The sequence below is a fragment of the Arvicola amphibius genome, chromosome 15 (genome assembly GCF_903992535.2).
Source record: "Arvicola amphibius chromosome 15, mArvAmp1.2, whole genome shotgun sequence".
In the NCBI taxonomy this organism is placed as follows: Eukaryota; Metazoa; Chordata; class Mammalia; order Rodentia; family Cricetidae; genus Arvicola; species Arvicola amphibius.
The window spans coordinates 54,295,368-54,314,462 of NC_052061.1; the positions used below are offsets into that span (position 1 = coordinate 54,295,368).

The 19,095-nt window shown below is 43.7% G+C and overlaps 1 protein-coding gene across 1 annotated transcript in view; it reads left to right on the forward strand.

The window, feature by feature from the left end:
- Nucleotides 1–12,013: 12,013 nt before the first annotated feature.
- Itgb1 (integrin subunit beta 1) overlaps nucleotides 12,014–19,095 on the forward strand; it is a 43,210-nt gene continuing 36,128 nt past the window's right edge. Inside the window, exon 1 of the mRNA XM_038312858.1 lies at nucleotides 12,014–12,171. The gene's annotated coding sequence lies outside the window, so the exon portion shown is untranslated. The remainder of the gene's footprint in view (nucleotides 12,172–19,095) is intronic.

A 19,095-nucleotide genomic window follows, 5' to 3' on the forward strand; every position in this document is an offset into this window, starting at 1 on the left:
GGACTATCTTCTTCGGGTTCTGAGAGCAAACTTCTCTTCCTGCCCCTCCTGCCCTTTATTTCTTCTTTTTCTTTTTGCTATACTGTGGACCAAACTCAGGACTTCACACATGCTAAGCAAGTGTTCTACCACTAACATACTTTCCCAATCCCTAATGCTTATATTTTAAATCTTTCTTTCGATCTTAGTATACTGTTGCTATGAAGAGGCACCATGGCCAAGCCAACTTTTTTGAAAGAAAAGATTTAATTGGGGGCTTGCTTACATTTCGGAGGGTCAGCTCATTATCACCACGGCAGGAAGCAGACAGGCACAGTGTTTGCTGGAGCAGTAGCTGAAAGTTTTACATCCTCATCCCCAGGCAGCCGGCAGAGTGAGAAGACACTGGGCCTGCCATGGGCTTTTGAAACCTCAAAGTCCAGCCCTAGCGATATATAGCACACTTACTTCAACAAGGTCACATGTCCTAATCCTCTCTAAAGAGCTCAACAGCTCATTAAATAGATAAAGAATGCAAACATATGAGCCTATGGGAGCCATTCTCAGTCAAACCCCTTCTTTCTCTTTCTTGAGACAGGGTCTCACTTTGCAGTTGTGGCTGGCTTAGAACTGGCTTTGTAAACCAAGCTGGCCTTGGACTCACAGAAATCCACCTGCGGAGTGCTGGGATTAAAATCATGCACCATCGCCTTTTTAAAAAAATACTTATTTTTACTTATGTGTATGTGTGTATGAAGGCCAGAAGAGACTTATAGGCAGCTATGAGCTGTCCAGTGTGGCTGCAGGGAACCAAACCTGGGTTCTCTGGAAGAACAACAGGTATTATTTACTCTGAGCCATCTCTCCAGCTCAAGTCCAAAGATCTTTTGAGGTTTTCTTTCCTGCTATGAATGGAGGAGAGGGACCAGAGATGCAATCTAAGGAGGACCTCTGTGCCATTCTATGCATTCTAGTCAAGAATTTAGAAGGGCAGGAGTAGCCTATGCTGTCTGTGAGGATCTGGAATGTACGGAGGAGCTATGGTATAACATCAGGGTACCCAGAATGGGTCCCCTTAGTGCTGTGCTGTGTTTCTTAACAGACATGAAAGTATCAAGGCCGCCTGGTTTTCTCCTGCTGAGGGTAATGTCAGGGTACAGGGTAGACATAGATCAATGTCAGGGTGCTCAGCTGTAGACTGAGTTATCCACTTCTAACTTCAACACGATCAATACACGGGGCTACATAAATTACTGTTTCAGGGTTAGTGGTTAAAAGCTGTAGTTAATTTCTGAAGATTAAACAAAGCAAAAAAGAATGTGCCATCATCTTTTTAAAGACCAGGTCTTGTGAAACCCATCTTGTTCTCAAGCTTTCTATACAGCTGAAAATAACTTTGATCTTCTGGTCCTCTGACTGCCACCTTCCAAGTGCTGGAATCACCCATGTGAGTCACCAAGCCTGGTTTTTTTCAGTGCTGGGATGTAACCCAGAGCCTCATGCATGCTGGGTAAGCTCTCTTCCAACCGAATCACACACTTGGGCTTTATTTTAATGCTTTTATTTATAGTCTCTTCCTTTTTTAAAAAAAGATATATTTATTTATTTTTATTTGTGTATGCATGTGTACCCGTGTGAGTCTGTGTGCATCGTGTTCATGTTCCAAAGAGGCCAGCAGAGGCAATGGATCCCCTGGAACTGAAATTACTGGAGGTTGGGAGCTGCCCATTGTGGGTGGCATGGGTTCTCTGCAGCATCAGTAAGCACTCTTCACCAGATGAACTATTTCTCCAGCTCCAGCTTTCTTAGGGGCATAAATAAATTATCAAGGGAATATTAAAAATTGAAAATTATGCCTCAGTGTGTATATGTGTGTTAATGTGTGATATTTGTTTCTAATCTGAAACTGATCCAGTGGTCTCTTTCAGCTCCTCTGTGTTTAAACGCTTGAATAGTTCTGAAGTCATAGCTTCAGACCTTGAGTCTGGGTGGCTCTTGAGATGCTCATTGCTGTAGATGGGGATGTAGATCAGCTGTAGAGCAGTTGCCAAGCCTATGCAAGGGTGTGGGTTGGTCCTCGGGAGCATACACAAAGGAGGAGGAACCCTTTTAGCTGGGTGTGGTTGAGCTTTGCTATACTTCTAGCATTCGGGAAATAGAGGCAAGGAGGATCAGTAGTTAAAAGCCATCCTCAGCTACGTAGCAAGTAAGAGGCCAACCTAGGCTACTTGAGACACTACCGGTTCCCCAAAACAGTCCTTCTAAAACTCCCCAGCAGTATAGAACACTCAAAGTTAAACTGAAAATAGACTTGAAACAGTGGCAATATTCTTGTTTTAGAAGTAACACAAAGATTTAGATTTACAGAACAAAAGAAAAAAAAAGAAAGGAAGAAAGAAACTAAATTACTTTGAATGACCTGTAGAAAGTTCAGATTTTCAAAAGATGAGACTAGGTATTCAACTGGACACTGGCAACATCGAATCACATGAAAGCAGAATAATAAAAACTGTTTCCTTCCACTTTTTTTTTTGCATAGCACCCTGACTGCCCAGCTGCAAGATTTTTCATGTGCTTGAGTTGGTGACTCTGATTTACATGGCAAACCTGTCTTGGATCAGTTGTTTTGGTTAAAAAAAGAAAGAAAGAAAAAAGAAAGAAAAAAGATTGGCTTTGGGTATAGATTTTTATGTCAGCAATGTTATTGTTTTTCTTGTACTGTCTTGCACCAGCTTTGTTTGTTTTGCTAGTGCAGCACCAGCTAAAACATTTCTCTTTAATAACCAAAGGAAAAGAACATCCATTATTCTAAAATTAAAAAAAAAAAAAACTCTAAGGAGAGGCGAGAAATCATTCCGCATGCTCTTAGACTTAAGCTTCGAATTTACCGAAAGGCTCAATAGAGATTAAGAAGAGCCTTCTCAGGCATCCTCACGGCGCGTATACAGTGGAACTGATGCTGTTCTGGGAGACATGGTCAGGATCAGTGCCTGGAAGAACATGACACACGAAATAAATGTAAAGAAGTACTTTGAAGGGACCTCCTTTTTGTTTTATTCTTGAAGGAACACTAGTACCTGTTCATGACAATGTATTTAATGAAGACAACTCTTATTTCCACAAATAAATATCTCTTAATTTATTTTTTAATAATTTTTTTAAAGAATTCTTTACAGTTCAGGTTTTTTATTTCTTTTTGTACATTAGGCCATGAATTTGTGTGGAATGGGCTCTGGCAGCTCATGCTTCTTCCTCACAGTGTGCCTCTCTGGGTGGAGCAGGCTGGTGTTTCAGCTGAAACCAAGTGCCCTTCTCTTGGGCTTCCTTTTTCTTCTGATCATTTTTACCCACTTCAGAAAGCTGTCTCTGCTCTTAGAGTGCTTGATGTGCTCAATCCACACATTAATTCTCTTGGAAAGATCTTGCCTTTAACTTGTTTACAATGATGCCTACAGCATGCTGGGTGACATTGTAGACACTTCTGATTTCGCCATGGTAACACAGGGCATTCCTTTAGAACAGTTCCCATTCCCCTGATGGCTACTGTATCACCCTTGTAGATTCACATGTATATGGCCAAAGGAACAAGTCCATGTTACCTAAAAGAACATAGCCAGTGCCTTTTCTCTTTCTGTTTGCATTTGTCATTTTGGCTGCCACCGAAAAGGACATTCACTTTCTAAGGTGTCTCCATGTCCTTTTCAATATAATTAAAGCAACCTAGGTTGTTTCCATGTTCTCTGGCACACACCGACCTCATTCCATCTCAATCCATCTTGCGTGTTTCCTATTTGAGGTTGGAATCGGCCTCTGGCTGGCCAAGGGTGATGTTTCTTTCCATGGCTCTACAGTTTTAACACTACAGTGCATACTATTGTTTCTAAGTGTTTTCAGTATTCCAAACTAGGGAGTATGACCTTAAAAGAATAGAGTAAATGTAACTAACATAAAATTCACCATCTTAGCAGATTTCAGAGTATGGCTCCAAAGTGTTAAGGATTTTCACATTGTTGTGTGACCAGTCTTCAGAATGTTTCTCATCTATAAAGCTAATTCTCTACCCACAAAAAGCAATCACTTCCTGTTCTGCAATCCCTACAGCCTTCAGTCCAGATCAGCTACACTGCTCTTGTCTGTTTCTACTAGTATTCTACTTCAGTTCCTATTGTACAGCATTTATGTGTCTCATCACTAGCTTAATTTATTTAATTTATAACTAGCTTTTTAGTTATTTATTTACAAAGCATGGTAAGTTCACATTCATTCATTTTGTGGCATGTGTCAAGATGTCTTTTCTCATCATGAGGGAATACTATTCAATTGAATTTGCAATGAACCACATTTTGTTTCTGTTCCCATCTATTCACAGGATGCTTTTACCCTCAGCCATGACATGTAATGCTGCTATGAATATGCGTGGCACACATCTGTAATCCCAGTCTCAGATACACAACAAGTTTGAGGCTAGCCTGGGCTACATGAGACCCTGTCTCAGATAGGTAGATGATGGATAGATAGATGAAGTCCTCTTCAGAGTGAATCCAAAGTGGCACCCGTGGGTCCTATTTCTAATTTCAGGTATAGAGGAACAACTGTTCTTCATAGCAGTTGCAGTATCTTTATGCTCACCAACCGTGCAACAACTCCAGTTTCTCTGCATCTTCATCCTGTTTGCTATGTTCTGGGGGTTTGTTTTGTCTTAACAAAACATTTTAGCAGAAAGGAGTTTGTGACTTTATATGAAGTGTAGAGAGAACGAATATGATTGGAGGCATAAAATTATGTTAGACACATGAGGGATTGTCATTGCCCTTGAGAAAGTTGGTATATATAAGGTCTCTAATAAAAGTATGTAACTACAAAATCTGGAATGATTAGGTTGGATAATCTTCATATTCTTTTACATTGATATATGACAATTATAACAATATCCCTTAGGGTCCAAGTCCTAACAGCCTGCTCATGTCCTCACTTCTTCAGAGAGACATAGAGATGGGGATGTTAGGTCATTTTACTGCAAATGCTGACCCTGGAAACTGGGCTTACTCATATAGATTCTTCCTCCCTGGAGGCTGGCCAGGCTGGCCTCCCCAGTGGGGCTGGAGCAGAGCAGACACTGTTTCTGCGAAGTCATCCAGGGGATCAGAGGAGGTAAGTGCCCTTGATAAGCATGTGGACTCTGGAGTCCAGCTGTCTGGGTTCTGAGCTCAGTAACCTAGTATTGGTCTCTTGTCTCTTTTTCCTGGCTGATAAAATGCAGGTCACTCTAGTCCTATGTCACTGCAGGGCATTTTCTCTATCTTGTTATACTTTAGTAGCTTCATTTTTTTTAATTTGAGACAGTTGGTCTAGAGTAATGGTACATGTCTGAAATCCCAGCACATAGGAGGCGAAGGCAAGAAGATTGTGAGTTCGAAACCAACTTGGGTCACATAGTGAGCCTCTCTATCAAAAAGAAAAAATGTTGAGGATATGGCTCAGATATGTAATGGTTGACTAGCCTGCCCTAATGCCTCAGAAATTGGGCATCTGGTATGCCAGGATCAGGAGTTCAGGGTCATCCTCAGCTACATAGCAATTTTGACACCAGGCTATATTACATGAGACCCTGTGTCAAAGAATACAACAAAAAAGCAGTTAATTATTCAAGTTACTGGATCCCAAGAGAATGTTTTAAAAATAGTATATTCAGGGTAGAGAGATGGTTTAAAAGGTTAGAAAGTTGGGAGCACTTGCTGGTCTTTCCAGAGGACCTGAGTTCACTTCTGTGCACTCACACTGGAGACTCACAAAAACTTGCAGCTTCAACCTAAAGGGCACACACACACACCACACACACACATACCAGGAATACATCCATACACATAAGTAAAAATAATAAATCATGTTTACATATGAGTCAGGGCTGGCGAGAAAGCCTAATAGGTAGAGGTATGTGAAGACCTGAGCTTGAGTCCTGGGACCCACATACATTTAGAAGAGAACTGACTCCATAAGGCTGTCCCGTTCCACATATGCACCACGGTACTGATGGACCGTTCCCAAGTCACACACACACAATCACATACGAAGTTTAAATACATGTAAACTTTAGTTTCTTCAATTCCAGGAAGTGGATATTGTATATCAGGATGAAATTTTGATTGAAGTGTTTTTACTTCGGTAGGCAAAATCCAAAGTAAAAATTAAAAAAAAAATAGTTTGATATTTTAGTCACACTGGGTAATTATAGATAATGGAAGATTTGTTTTTATCAAAAAGGGAGAACACTCAGAGAGGATTTTCGTATAAATGCAGCTCAGAGAGGGCAAGTCAGGTATTGAAGATAGTAAAGAGTTAAACTGAACTAGCAACATTTTTAAACCAAGACCATTTCATTCTAGTTCAGGAAAACCACACAACGACCCATTTTTTTCCCCCTTAAAACGTCCACAGAGTTCTGCTGCAGCGGTGCTAACCAGGGGATTCTAGTGAGGGAAGAGGGAGCAGCTTATGACATCAGCCATCAGCCACACAGACAGCTTAAGGCAGAAAGTCTCAGAGCCAGTTGTGCCAAGAACCAAGTGGAAATGCTTGAACATGGAATCTAGATTCATCCTTAAAAAGCGAGTAAAGGTGACTTTTACTTTTTTTTTTTTTAACTTTGGTATCCATGTGTTTTGTGTGCGTGTGTGCACATGTGTATAGCAGCCACAGTAGAATTTTGGGGTCTTACTCTATCGGTCCTCAGCTTGCCCCTTTGAGACAGACTCTTTTGATGAACCTGGAGCTAGACTAACAGCCAGCAATCCAGTCACCTTTATATTCCATCCCCTGCAGTCCTGGGGTGGCAGGCCAGTGACCAGGCCCAGGATATTATTTGGGTGCTGGGATTTGAACCTGGCACCTTATTCTTATATAGCAAGTGCTCTTGCCTACCTAGCCATCTCTCCAGTTCTTATTCTTTTTCGTTTTTTATTTCTATTTTGGTGGTGCTGGAACTTGAACTTGGGGCCTCTTACTTGTTAGACAAGGACTCTCCTGAGTCATGCACTTTAGCCCGCAGGTTAGGTCATTTTTAGATATAGTTTTGTTGGAGGTATTTCAGCTTTACTCTTTAAAGCGATGACTCTGGTTTCAGTGCTGGAGACTGAACCCTGGACCTTGCGCATACTGAGAAGCTGCTCTACCACTGAGCCACACCCACAGCCCTTAAACTAAAAACCTGAAATAAAAAAGTCTAGTTACCCTTTGAAGTTTTTCTTCTTTTTTAACTTTGGAAAGCAAATACAAGCAGCCCCTTGGTTGTATAGTTTGACCCTGAGTTCAATTCTATTTCTACATATAAACAATATGTAATGAAAATCTCATTATACAGAAGTATTTGGAAGACCTAGGTAATGTTTTGAAACTTCTTTCAGGTAGATTAATGTATATATATAGCTCAAAACACAGGACAGCAACAAAGGTTTAAGAACCCTGTTTATAGAAGGGGGGCTGTCTATGTATGTGCTTAAAATAATATTCCTAATATCTTGCTGCTAACAGAAAGCTGAAATCAAAATAATGAAAATATGCATGCATATATGAAATTCTGCTTACAAATTTTTTAGGTCTCAATGGTATTTCATTTATTGGCCTGAAGCAGGGACTTAGTGGGACAAGAATTCTTAATAACATAGTTGTGAGGGCTAATTTGGGGGCAGTGAGTGCCGGGAGATGTTCCTAACAAATATACGTTTTGTTTTGTCTTCTTCAGGAAAAGCAACCCTTCCTGCTTCTCACTGAAGCTCTCCCTTTCTAATTCAAGATGGTAACTGCTATATTTCCCCCAGCTACGCAGGGCTGTTAACTGGAGGAAAAGAGACAAAGCCGTCTCGCAGTTACTGACCCTCTGCGGCCCTCATTTCCTGTAATGAATGACCCTGGTTCCCAAAATAACGTCAGTGTAGCTCAAGTGCTCGTGTTTGGCATATCCCGTCTTATTTAGGAAGGCACATTCCCCACCACAGCTGCACAAACTCCGTGTTTGCACAGAGCTGCCCCCAAACACTGCTCCCTCTAGGCCTTCAAAAATGTTCAGCATCTGAGTGCTGGCAAGGAATGCTCACACCCAGTGGAAACAAAACTCCATGGCTCGAGCCAAGGAAAAGCAGGGATGCTATATATGGAGTACAGGAAGCAGGGCCAGAGCTGACAGCCTTACGCATACGCCACCCATATACAATACCTTGAGCCAGGCACTACTAACTTACCTGGAAGAGGGGAAGACTTTCTGGCAAGGATTAGACCAGTGTTCTGCCACTTCACAGCATGCTCTTAGATAAGCAGAGACACAAAGGGCTGCCCAATGCCTTAAGACAACCTAGTAAGCTGACGTGAACAAGGTCTTGGGCTCTACCTCCATGACGGAAAACAAGCATAAACAAAACAAAACAACAACCACCAAACATATGAACGGAAAGTAAAAAAAGCTAGCCAAGTACCCTGACACATAGGATGCATGCCCCTCTGGTGGCTGTACAGCAGACAGTTCCTCTTGTAGACTGTTGAGGGCCACCACTCCATGCGGACTCGCACGCCCAAGTCAAACACTTGTCAAATCAAGATACTTCCAGTTTTCTCTGCATTAGAGGCTGCTTTGTACGTTATTCACTTACTTGGAGATAGAAAAAGTAGGAACTGAAAGATGGTTTCACCTTTTCTCGTTTTTGCGAAACGTCAGTAGTTCCCAGGGCTGTTTTTTTTTTTTTTTTTATAGCCTGCACCGCTTTATGTTTTCATTTTTCCCTCAGTGCCAGGGGTGGACCTCACAGCGCTATTCTACAGAGCTATTTTTAAAAAGGGATTTTACTCTGGAGACAGGAGGATGAGGAGTTTAAGGCCAGTCATGGCTGCCTAATGAGTTCAGGGCCAACCCGGACTACATGAGACCCTGACTCAAAAACAAAAAGTGGGGGCGGGGCCTGGAGAGGTGGGCTAGTGATTAGGAGCACTTGCTGCTCTTCCAGAGGACCCGGGTTTGATTTCCAGCACCGGAATGGCACTCATGATAACTCCAGCTCCTTTTGGAGACTTCAGGCATCAGGCATTCATGACATGCTCAGACAGACACGCAGGCAAAATAGCTACACACATAATTTTTTTAAAAAAGAAAAAGTATTTAAAAGGGGGCGGGATAGATGGCTCAGCGTTTAAGAGCACTGCTGTTTTTTCAGAGGTCCTGAGTTCAATTCCCTGCAACCACATGGTGTCTCACAACCATCTGTAATAAGATCTGGCACCCTCTACTGGCCTGCAGGCATACATGCAAGCAGAACATCGTGTACATAATAAATAATAAAAAAAATTAAAAAGAAAAAAAGCCATAGTTAGGACAGAGTAACCTGTTTTCAATTTGCAAATTTGTATGCACATACAGAGGCCACCAAAGGGCAATGTTGTCTTCTTTACAAGAAAATAGTGTTCCTCATCTTATCTTAACAGAGATGGAGACATGGAGACACCCTATGCGTAAGTTACAAGCAAGATGACTTTGTATTTCCCTTTACCCTGGTCCAAGAAGGAGGATTAGTCTGTCACGCTGATCGCATGGGAGATTCCGGTGCCCGGATCAATGTCGGGGGCCCTAAGATGGCGATTTTGGGTTCAGTGACTAGAGGAGGATTATCCCTTGTCTGAATAATGCGGATATAACTGCTTCTGACTGGAGTCCTCCAAGAAACACTGGCACATCTCGACTGTGCCTGCCTTAAATATAAACTGTCTGACGTTCCAGATCCCACTACTGCCCAGACATGAGCAGGACAGAAAGACAGCAAAGATGTCTAGGGGCAGCAGAACACGACTGAGGGACCATGTCAAACCTTTGTGGGATAAGGTTGTGTCCAAGCTAGGATTACATCATCTCCCTAGCCTGAGACTGGGTCTGTGACTGGCAGGAAGAATCCTGATGATTTGGAAGAGGGTGCTCTAGCACCAAGACAAATGTGACCACTGGCCGTGGTGGCACAGGGCTTTAACCCCAGCACTTGGGAGCCAGAGACAAACGGAACTCTGTGAGTTCAAGGTCAGCCTGGACTAAAGAGCAAGTTCCAGGGCAGGTTCCAAAAAGCTACAGAGAAACCCTATCTTGAACACCTCCTTCCCCCCTCCCCCCCCAAAAAAGGAAATGTAACCAATGAAGGATCCTGGGCAGGATAGGGACTTTTCTTTAAAATTCTTTAGACAATAAATTCTGAAAATGTAGGACAGGGACTTTTGGCGGTCTATGTACGTTACTGTTTCCTGTACATCACTTGTCACTGAAAGAATTCTATCTCCACCTTTCGGGTATTACTAAATAGGTGCAGCAACTATTACTGGGGAGAATACCAACAACACACTAACGCTACAGTGGGGGAAGGGCTTAGGCCTTGAAAAGGCAACAGGCAGTTTATATTCTCTGTCCAGGTAAATATTCAACACCCCCTCTCCCCGAGGAACACAGGAACAGGGGGTTCCTGGGTTTAATATGGCCTCAAACTCTACCACTACAACCCACAACTTTCTTGCCAAAAATGAACTGTGCCCGGAATCTGTGAGCTAAAATAAATGTCGTCACTGGGTTGTTTTTGTCCGGCACGTTTGTGGCTCAGTAAGAGACAAGTAACTAGAACAACGCTCATACATTTTAGATAGCTAAGGAACTGCCCACCTCTTAGTCTGTGTGACTTCAATCCAGCTACACTTCTGAGCGATTGCTGCATTTATCAATTTCTATTTTCTTCAGAGCTCACGGCTTCTGCAGGTAGCCCAGGCTGACCCCTGGGGGAGCAGAGCAAGTACACCATTTACTTTTGTGTCTCTAAGTAGCTGTTGATAGCTGTTCTTGAGGAACTGACTTTCTTTAGAGCTGCCTGTGAAGCTTGCTTAGGATCTTGTGGTGGACTGCTACCGCCTCCTCAAATCAGACGCCCACGCAGTGCAGAACAAGCATGGATGAAGTATGTTTATATAGTAGTTTCCTGTGCAGAGACTGGACAAAGGGCTTAACTCAGCAGAGGTAAAACCAATACCTTTAAAGGCAAGGGCATGGAGCTTTACCACAGGGCTGCTGATGCAGAAGCAGCCTCTAAGCTCCGTCATTTACTAATTAGGAAAAACGATGCTCATTTCTTAGAGTTTAGTTCAACAATACATTTGATTTGCTGATGGGCAATATGTAATTTTTCCATAGTGATTATTTTTCTATTGTATTTATTTGGGCAATCCATTTTTCACGCTTCCAGAACAGAAACACTACTTCTCGGGATCATAAACTTGGCAGTGAGAGCTGACTTTCCGGCAGGGCGCCCTACTCCTGGCTGCCCACGCCATTCAGGCAAGCTGATGGCACCTGCCTGCCACGCGGCTCTCAGAATGATGTGGCAAGTCCAAGTTTCGAGCTTCTCATTTAGATTCTGAGACCGGCTGGCTCTTTTTTCCCCCCCAGAGAAGGAAGGGAAAATGAGTCCGTAAACACACGATTTTTCCTTTCCACATTTGGCTTTCCTGATAGAGAATCGAGCAAAAGCAGCCCCCAGGCCGGCAGGGTGGCACAGCACAGGTGCGGGTGGCGCGGGAGGCTGCACCCGCAGGGTGATCGGGAGGCTCGAAAGCTGCCTGCAGAACGCTACCACCTCATCCTCCTGGACCCTCAGCTCACACACAGGTCCGGCCCGGGATCCCGGGGGACGTGACACTGGCTTCGGCTGGGTCTTCCCACCGGGAATCAGGGGCTTTCGCTACCGCAGCGCCATGCCCTCTGCAGAAAGGTCCAGGCCGCCCGGTTCCTTTGTCTGCACCCAGCCCCACCTTCCTCCTTCCTGCCGCCTCCCCCTCCTCCGGGCGGGCGCGGCTGACGCGGCGCGGAGGAATGCGTTTCCGGAGGGAGAGAAAGGCCTGGCGGCCGGCCCGGGACAAGGATCTTCGCGGCGGAGGCGGGGCCGGCCGGCTTCCTGAGGGAGTCGGCTGCCCGAGTCTCCGCCCCCGCGCTCAAGAGCCGCGGAGACCCGCCGAGCGGCCGAGGCCCGCCGACACCGCCCGAGACCAGCCGAGAAGCCGAGGCCGGCCGACACCCGCCCGAGACCCTCCGAAGGGCCGAGGCGCGCCGACACCAGCCCGAGACCCCCCGAGAGGCTGAACGCGGCGGAGCCCGAGCCGCACGCGTGCCGGGCGGACGCTTGCGGAAAGGTAAGGCCGCGGGCGTAAGGACGCGCGGGCGTGGGCTCTGGGCAACGAGGGCGGTCTGGGCCGGGTCGGACGGACTCGGCCGCGCCGCCACGTCCGGCTGCAGCTCCCCCGCCCCGCCCGGCCTTGCCGAAGGGAGGGTCTCGGAGGGAGGGTCGCGAGCCCCGCCTGTCACCCTGGGGCGTGGCGGGGCAAGGCTGGGTACGACGGGGATGGCGGTGCCCGCGGACCCCCGAGGGGTCCCGTCCGCCCGTGACCGGCAGGCGCCTTTCGCGAGCGCCGCGCGGGACCCCGGGCACCAGGCCGCGGCGTCTGTAGTCCGCGAGGCGGTGCCCGCCTGTCCGCCCGCCCGCCAGCCCAGGGCCTCGTGCTTACCCTTTCTCATGCCTCCTAGTGACAGCCTGGGCTTATGACCGCCCTGATCCCGAATGCCACAGTGAATTTGAACTTTTAATTTGAAACCTAGCACTTAGTGGTAAAATGAGTAATAAATTATACTGTTTCCGTTTCCTCATCTGTAGACGTGAAAAGGCGCCCCTACACTAACTATAGTATTAATTGTGATGCTAGGGACAGGGTCGGACCCAGCTTTCAGCCTGTGTTTACACGTACTGACCTCACTGCAGACCCCGATCTCTGGTGGTGTCCGGACTCTTTATCTCCTTTTCCAAATGAAGACACGGCGGTGTGGGAGTTCAAGTAGTTTGGAGAGTTCATGGGCTAGAGCCCAACTTGAAGTAACCTCACCTAATGTAAAATAAAGCAGGTATAATAATATAGGGTATAAGGTTCTAGAGCAATATCAGTCTGGACTTCAGAAACAACCAACCAACAAACAAAACAAGACACAGTAAAATGTAAAACCGCAGGCTTAGACAATAATGCTCCATATATATTGATACCTTTTCATTGCTTCTTGGTACATTAAAAAGACCTACAAACTTCTTAGAATGTTTTGGTAGCATTTGGAATGTTTCCTGACTGCCATTCCACGTGGACGTGAAGAGGGTAGGATGAGTTGGGTTTATTTTTGTTTGTTTTTTTTTTTTTAATTTTTGTTACTGCTTGCATAGCACAGAAATAAATGTTAGGTGAATTTTGACTAGATTTCTTTCTTAAATCACACACAGCCATTATAATAAATAGTTGACATCCTAGAAAACCTATAGAAAAGACTAAGAAATTTTAGTTGAAAGTTACCTATTACACATTTATGGACATCATGGTGAGAAGGGAAGGACTGACTTATTCTCGGAATGATACTCATATTTATGAGTGATTTTGATTCATTCACCAGTGATTAATGACTGAAGATGATGGAATGGCAAATATACAACAGATGAAACACCTTTTTGTGGTGTCTATAGGCCCTTGGAGAGTAGAAGATACTAGGATGGTATTTTCTTAGGCGAGCAGAAAGCAAATTCTAGCTTATCTGTATTGAGTTCACAGTGCTACAGATAAAGAATTTGTGTTGTTGAATTCTTTCTAAAGGGATGTGAAGTTCTGTACTAAGGTGGTTTCTTTAATTATAGTTTATAATTATTTTTATGTGTGGGTGTAGTGACAGGCATGTGCGGAGGTCAAAAGATAAATTTTCTTCCTCCATCATGTGGATCCCAGGGATTGAATTCAGGTTGCCTAGCTTGGGAAAACACGTTCATGTGCTGAGCCATCTCCTTGGCCCCGGTTGTTACCTTTTTAAAGGTTTTATTTTAATTTTGAGATATACGTAGGTGGGTGTTGGCTTGTGTGTAAGTTTGCAGTGTGCCTTGCAGACTCTGTGGAGGACAGAAGAGTCAGATACCCTGGAACTGGACCATAGATGACTGTCCTGCACCGTGTGGGTCCTCTGGAAGAGCAGCCAGTGCTCTTAACCACCCGGCATCTATGGCTCCACCCCTCTCCCCCCACGGTGCTTTTAATCTTCAGTGTTCTATCCATGAAAAGTACAAGTTCATGGGGCTGGAAGATGGCTCAGCAGTTAAGGGCACTTCAATTCCCAACACCCACATGGCAGCTCACAACTGTCGGTAATTCCAGTTCCAGGGGACCCAACACCCTCATACAGACATACACCAACGCACATAAAATAAAAATAAATTATTAAGCAAAAAGTACAAGTCCAGAATTAACAACGTTGAAAAGTCACTGGATTTAGTACAACCCCCACTCCCTACAGGGTTTCTCTGTGTAGCCCTGACTGCCCTGGAACTTGCTCTGTGGACCAGGCTGGCCTCAAACTCACAGACATCTGCCTGCCTCTGCCTCCGCAGTGCTGGGATCAAAGGCGTGCACCATCACCGCAGGACCCTGGGTTTAGTGCTTCTAACAACACTTGTTTCAATTTTCTCGTCAGCCTGGCTTGAATCTGCCCAGAATCAACATCGCTGAAATGAAATTGTTGTTCTGTGTTGATTAACTTCGAGTATAACTGATTACCTCTTATTACTGTTATTACCAGGAAGTTTAATCGGTTTGTCAGATTAACTTGAAAATTAATAGTTTGTCCAGAATGCTTGCTGTGTAATGTAGTTCCTTTACTGTTTGGCTTTTTGCTAACAAAACCAACCCTGGCTTACAGGTAGAGAGGGAAGTGCATAACACAGCCTGTTGTCGGGCTGCTGTTAACTGTGCTGCCGGAGTGGTGAGAGAGACATGTGGAAGTTCAGAGGACTTTTTCCCCTCATAATTTAAATGTAAAATTCTTGATGCGTAAGAAGCCCTGTTGATTTGAAGACTCACTGTGGATAGAATCCAAGATCATATTTTGTGGATATGTTAAAATAAGCTTTTATCATTTATCTGCAAATCAGTGAGTTTGAGAGTTGATTATATTCACGTTTACTCTCATATTACTGTTTATTGTGACTGTGCTTATATGTTTGCAGCTTGCTTGTTGTATGTCGGTTAGGTGGTAGTCAGGGATGTGAGGATAAGGGAGGAAAGAGGAAGCGAGTCTTCTGGATCCGGTCTGGAGTGATAGCGACACAGGCTCAGGAAGCAGAAGTGCGCTGACAGGTTTGGACCGCAGCAGGTAGGTGAGGGCGGTTCAGGAGCTAGCTGCGTGGGAAAGAACGAAGCTCTCCTTTGTAAATGTCTCAGAGTTTGAGAACTTGGTTTTTGGTGTGTGGCTTTAGAAGATAATAATTATCTTCTAAATACCAATGTGTCTAGCATGCATGTCATCATGAAATGTGTACATGGGAAAAAAGACTCCTTCCAATTTACCTCATGCGTAAGCAGGCTGTCTTAGATAGAGTTTCAGTTGCTGTGATGAAATACCATGACCAAAAGCAAGTTGGGGAGAAAAGAGTTTATTTGACTTACACGTCTATGATGTTGCTGTTCATTATTGAAGGAAGTCAGGACAGGAACTCAAGCATGGCAGGAGCTGATGCAGAGGCCGTGGAGGAGGGCTTTATTGGCTCGCTTCCCCTGACTTGCACAACCTACTTTCTTACAGAGCCCAGGACCACCACCCACAATGGGCTGGGCCCTCCCCCATTAATCACTAATTGAGAAAATGCCTTACAGCTGGGTGTCTTAGGCTCAGCTGAGGCTCCTTTCTCTCTGACTCTAGCTTGTGTCCAGTTGACACAAAACTAGCCAGTACATAGACACAAATGCATACATACCTGTTTGCATGTACATGCATGTACATACTATGTAATATTTTTATGAATATAAGGACATATGGGTGTGTATACATGCATTCCTTACTTACAGGAGCAGTCTCATTATACCAAGGCTTCAAAATACAGGTTTCTAAGCCCAGGGAGATGTAAAATGACTCATCAGACTCTAAGGAAGAACGTTTTAGATACTGCGTTTATAGCTTTTAAAAGTTCAGAGTGTTTATCATTATGTATAATTTTATTGTATTGCTATAGAAATACATGTATTTTAATTTATAAACAATGGGCATGCGGATACTCCAAAATTTTTGGTGACAAAGGTGAAACTCAAAAACTTAGAGATCCCAAGTAGTAGCAGGGGAAACAAGAATTCTATTTAGGAAGGAGAATTGGTGAGATGGGTCCGTGTTGACAGAAACAAAAGTACATGGCTAGCTAGGTGGGGGCGGTGTGACCACAAGAGGGTAGGCGGGTGCTACAGTGCTGAGCTTTTGAAAGGTGACCTCAAGCCTGGGATTGGGAATTATTCATTGTCAATACTGGCAGATAGTGTAGGCCGCAGATAAAAACACCAGAGTGTAGAGTAGAAAGGGGGCCGTTTACTTTCCCTCTGAACTTTTGGTTTCTTCGCCAGCCATTTTAGAGAGTGGGTAGGGATTTGTAGGGTTTCCTAGCAATTAGTGTGTTTAAATTAAAGACTAGCTTGTTTCTACTCCCCTTCCCTAGAGCAGTGATCAGAGCCTCAGTTTGGCTTAGAAGTGTCTTCTCTCTGGGAAACCCTGGTTCCAGAGAAGTCTCTGACTCAGGATTTCTGGATGTCTTTGGAGCTCCACTCCCTAGGACTTTGGTTTCACATCTGTACTTCGCTCTCTCTTTGAGATGAGAGGTAGTGGCTGCTGGATCTCAGGACTGCAGGATACAGTCTTGTTCTTTCATGAGAAACCATTTTCTTTAAAATTAAAAAAAACATTTTTAATTGTCTGTAGATGTGTGTGTGTCTGCATATGAGATCGTACACTGAATGCAAGCTCCTCCGGAGACCAGAAGCTTTAGATTCCCTGGAGCTGGAGTTAGAGATGGCTGTTAGCCACCTGATGTGGCTGTGGGAACGGAAGTTGGGTTTCTGAAAGAGCAGCGTGTGCTCCTGACTGTTGAGCGTCTCTCCAGCCCCGGACAACCATTTTCCTGTGTCATCATATAATATAAATGTGATGCAAATGACTGGGAAGAATCTGCGCTGCTGCTTAGTCAGATCTGTTATGGGCAGTCCGTCGTCTGGCTGTCCTTACTTGTGCCTTTAGCTCGTCAGGGTACTGAGACTAAGAACTTTGTGAGGAGGTCCGCATGGCTTTGATTTTGAGTGAATTCCCTAGTTGGGACAATTGTGTGCCACTCAGGAAAACATGACAAAAACCAAAGAGTTGTTTCTACAGTCAGTGTACCATGCCAGATGGTACTTTCAGTTTTTGAGTAAAAGGTCAGCCGTGGCTTAAGTGGTTTTGGAAGGTTTGGTGGAGAAGATGAGGTCTGAATGAGGAATGGGCTGAGCTAAGGTATGGATGGGATGGATGATGTGTTTAAAACAGAACAAAGACAGTGTACTTGGGAGGCAGAGTTCTGTCTATTTTGGTAAATATTACTTGCATATGCCTGTGTGTATGTCATGGAAATGTAAAATGAAGGCCTTAGTTCTTTTCAAGGTATGACACATGAATGAATGCAATCAGTTAAACAAAATAACACCACCTTATTGAGTATACTGGAAGTTGGCCATGTTTTTGTGCTAGGCAACATCAAGATTATGTTCTTTAAGGAAAAGAATGGATTCTGTTTATTGTGGCTGTTGAAGGTAATGGTCTAAATAAAACAAGACAAAAAACAAGTAAAAGTCTTAAACATAGGAAAAAGCATTGCATTTTGCTTAAGGAAAATAGTTTCAGTAGAGGAGTGAAAATGTTTGTAGAATTCAGTATGTGCCAAATCGAAGCATAGAAGTCTATTTCACAGCCTACGTGTTTACTGGATATTGAATAGGTGTAAACTTCATACTCTGAAATTAGGATGTTATTAGCTCTTTCTAATACAGCCAGTATTTTATAGATTTTGTATGATTTAGTTCCTGTTATGATTTTACCCTTTTTAGAGGTCAGTAGTGGGGTTGTACTATTTGATTTTTAGGATATTGAAGTTTGAAACTGTACATTTATAATTCTTTTTTATAAAAGATTTATTATTTATGTATACACACCATAAGAGGGCACCAGATGCCATTACAGATGGTTGTGAGCCACCATGTGGTTGCAGGGCATCGAACTCAGGGCCTCTGGAAGAGCAGCCAGTGCTCTTAAACTCTGAGCCCTCTCTCCAGCTCCCACATTTAGTACTTGAATGTTACTTTTGGAAAATGTCATAAATACAGCAGGAGTAAGAGTTGCCTTTGTTAAAGATGCACGACAGCGTGAATGCAGAAGTTGGAGGTGTCTCTTACGGTAGAGTCTTTCTGTGTTCATACTTGCAAGGTTCTGGGTTCAGTGTCTAGCACAGAGCAACAAAACAAGTTGAGAAGTACATATTAAATAGTCATTCAGGTTTTGTTTTCCTACGATCGCTAAATACTTGCCGGTAATAAGAAAATCAGTACAAAGATATTTGTTGCTAAAACTTTTCCTTCAGGGTTATGTTTTATTTTTTCCAAAATTTTGAAATCTGTTCCACTCATTCCCAGCCTACTCTTAGTAAAACAAGAAATGAAGTGATTTCTGTAATTTGTTTTGAAACATTTGTTGGGTAAAGTATGGCTGTTTGTGCTTGTTCCTCCACTGCAGGGAGAGAGAAGGAGGAGAGGATAGAAGGTGGTGCTCAAAATGCATTTGATCAAGAAAAAATTGGGGAGGGGGGCTGGAGAGGTGGCTCAGTGGTTAAGAGCACTGACTGCTCTTTTGGAGGACCCAAGTTCAATTTCCAGCAACTATATGGCAGCTCGCAACTGTCTGTATCTCCAGTTCTAGAAGACCTGACACCCATACGCAGACATACCTGTAGACAAAACACCAATGTACATAAAATAGATAAATTAAAAAATAAAGCTAAAAGAAAAATTTTGGAATAATTATAGATAAGATTATGCAGTGTAAAAATGTAACTCAAGATTTCTCCTAATTGAAATCACATGTAGAATGAAAATGCTGTTTTAATCGTAACAAGCAGTTAACTTTTTTAAAGATTTATTTATTTTTATGCGTATGTGTCTGCATGTATGCATGTGTACCACATGTATGTTGCTGAGGCT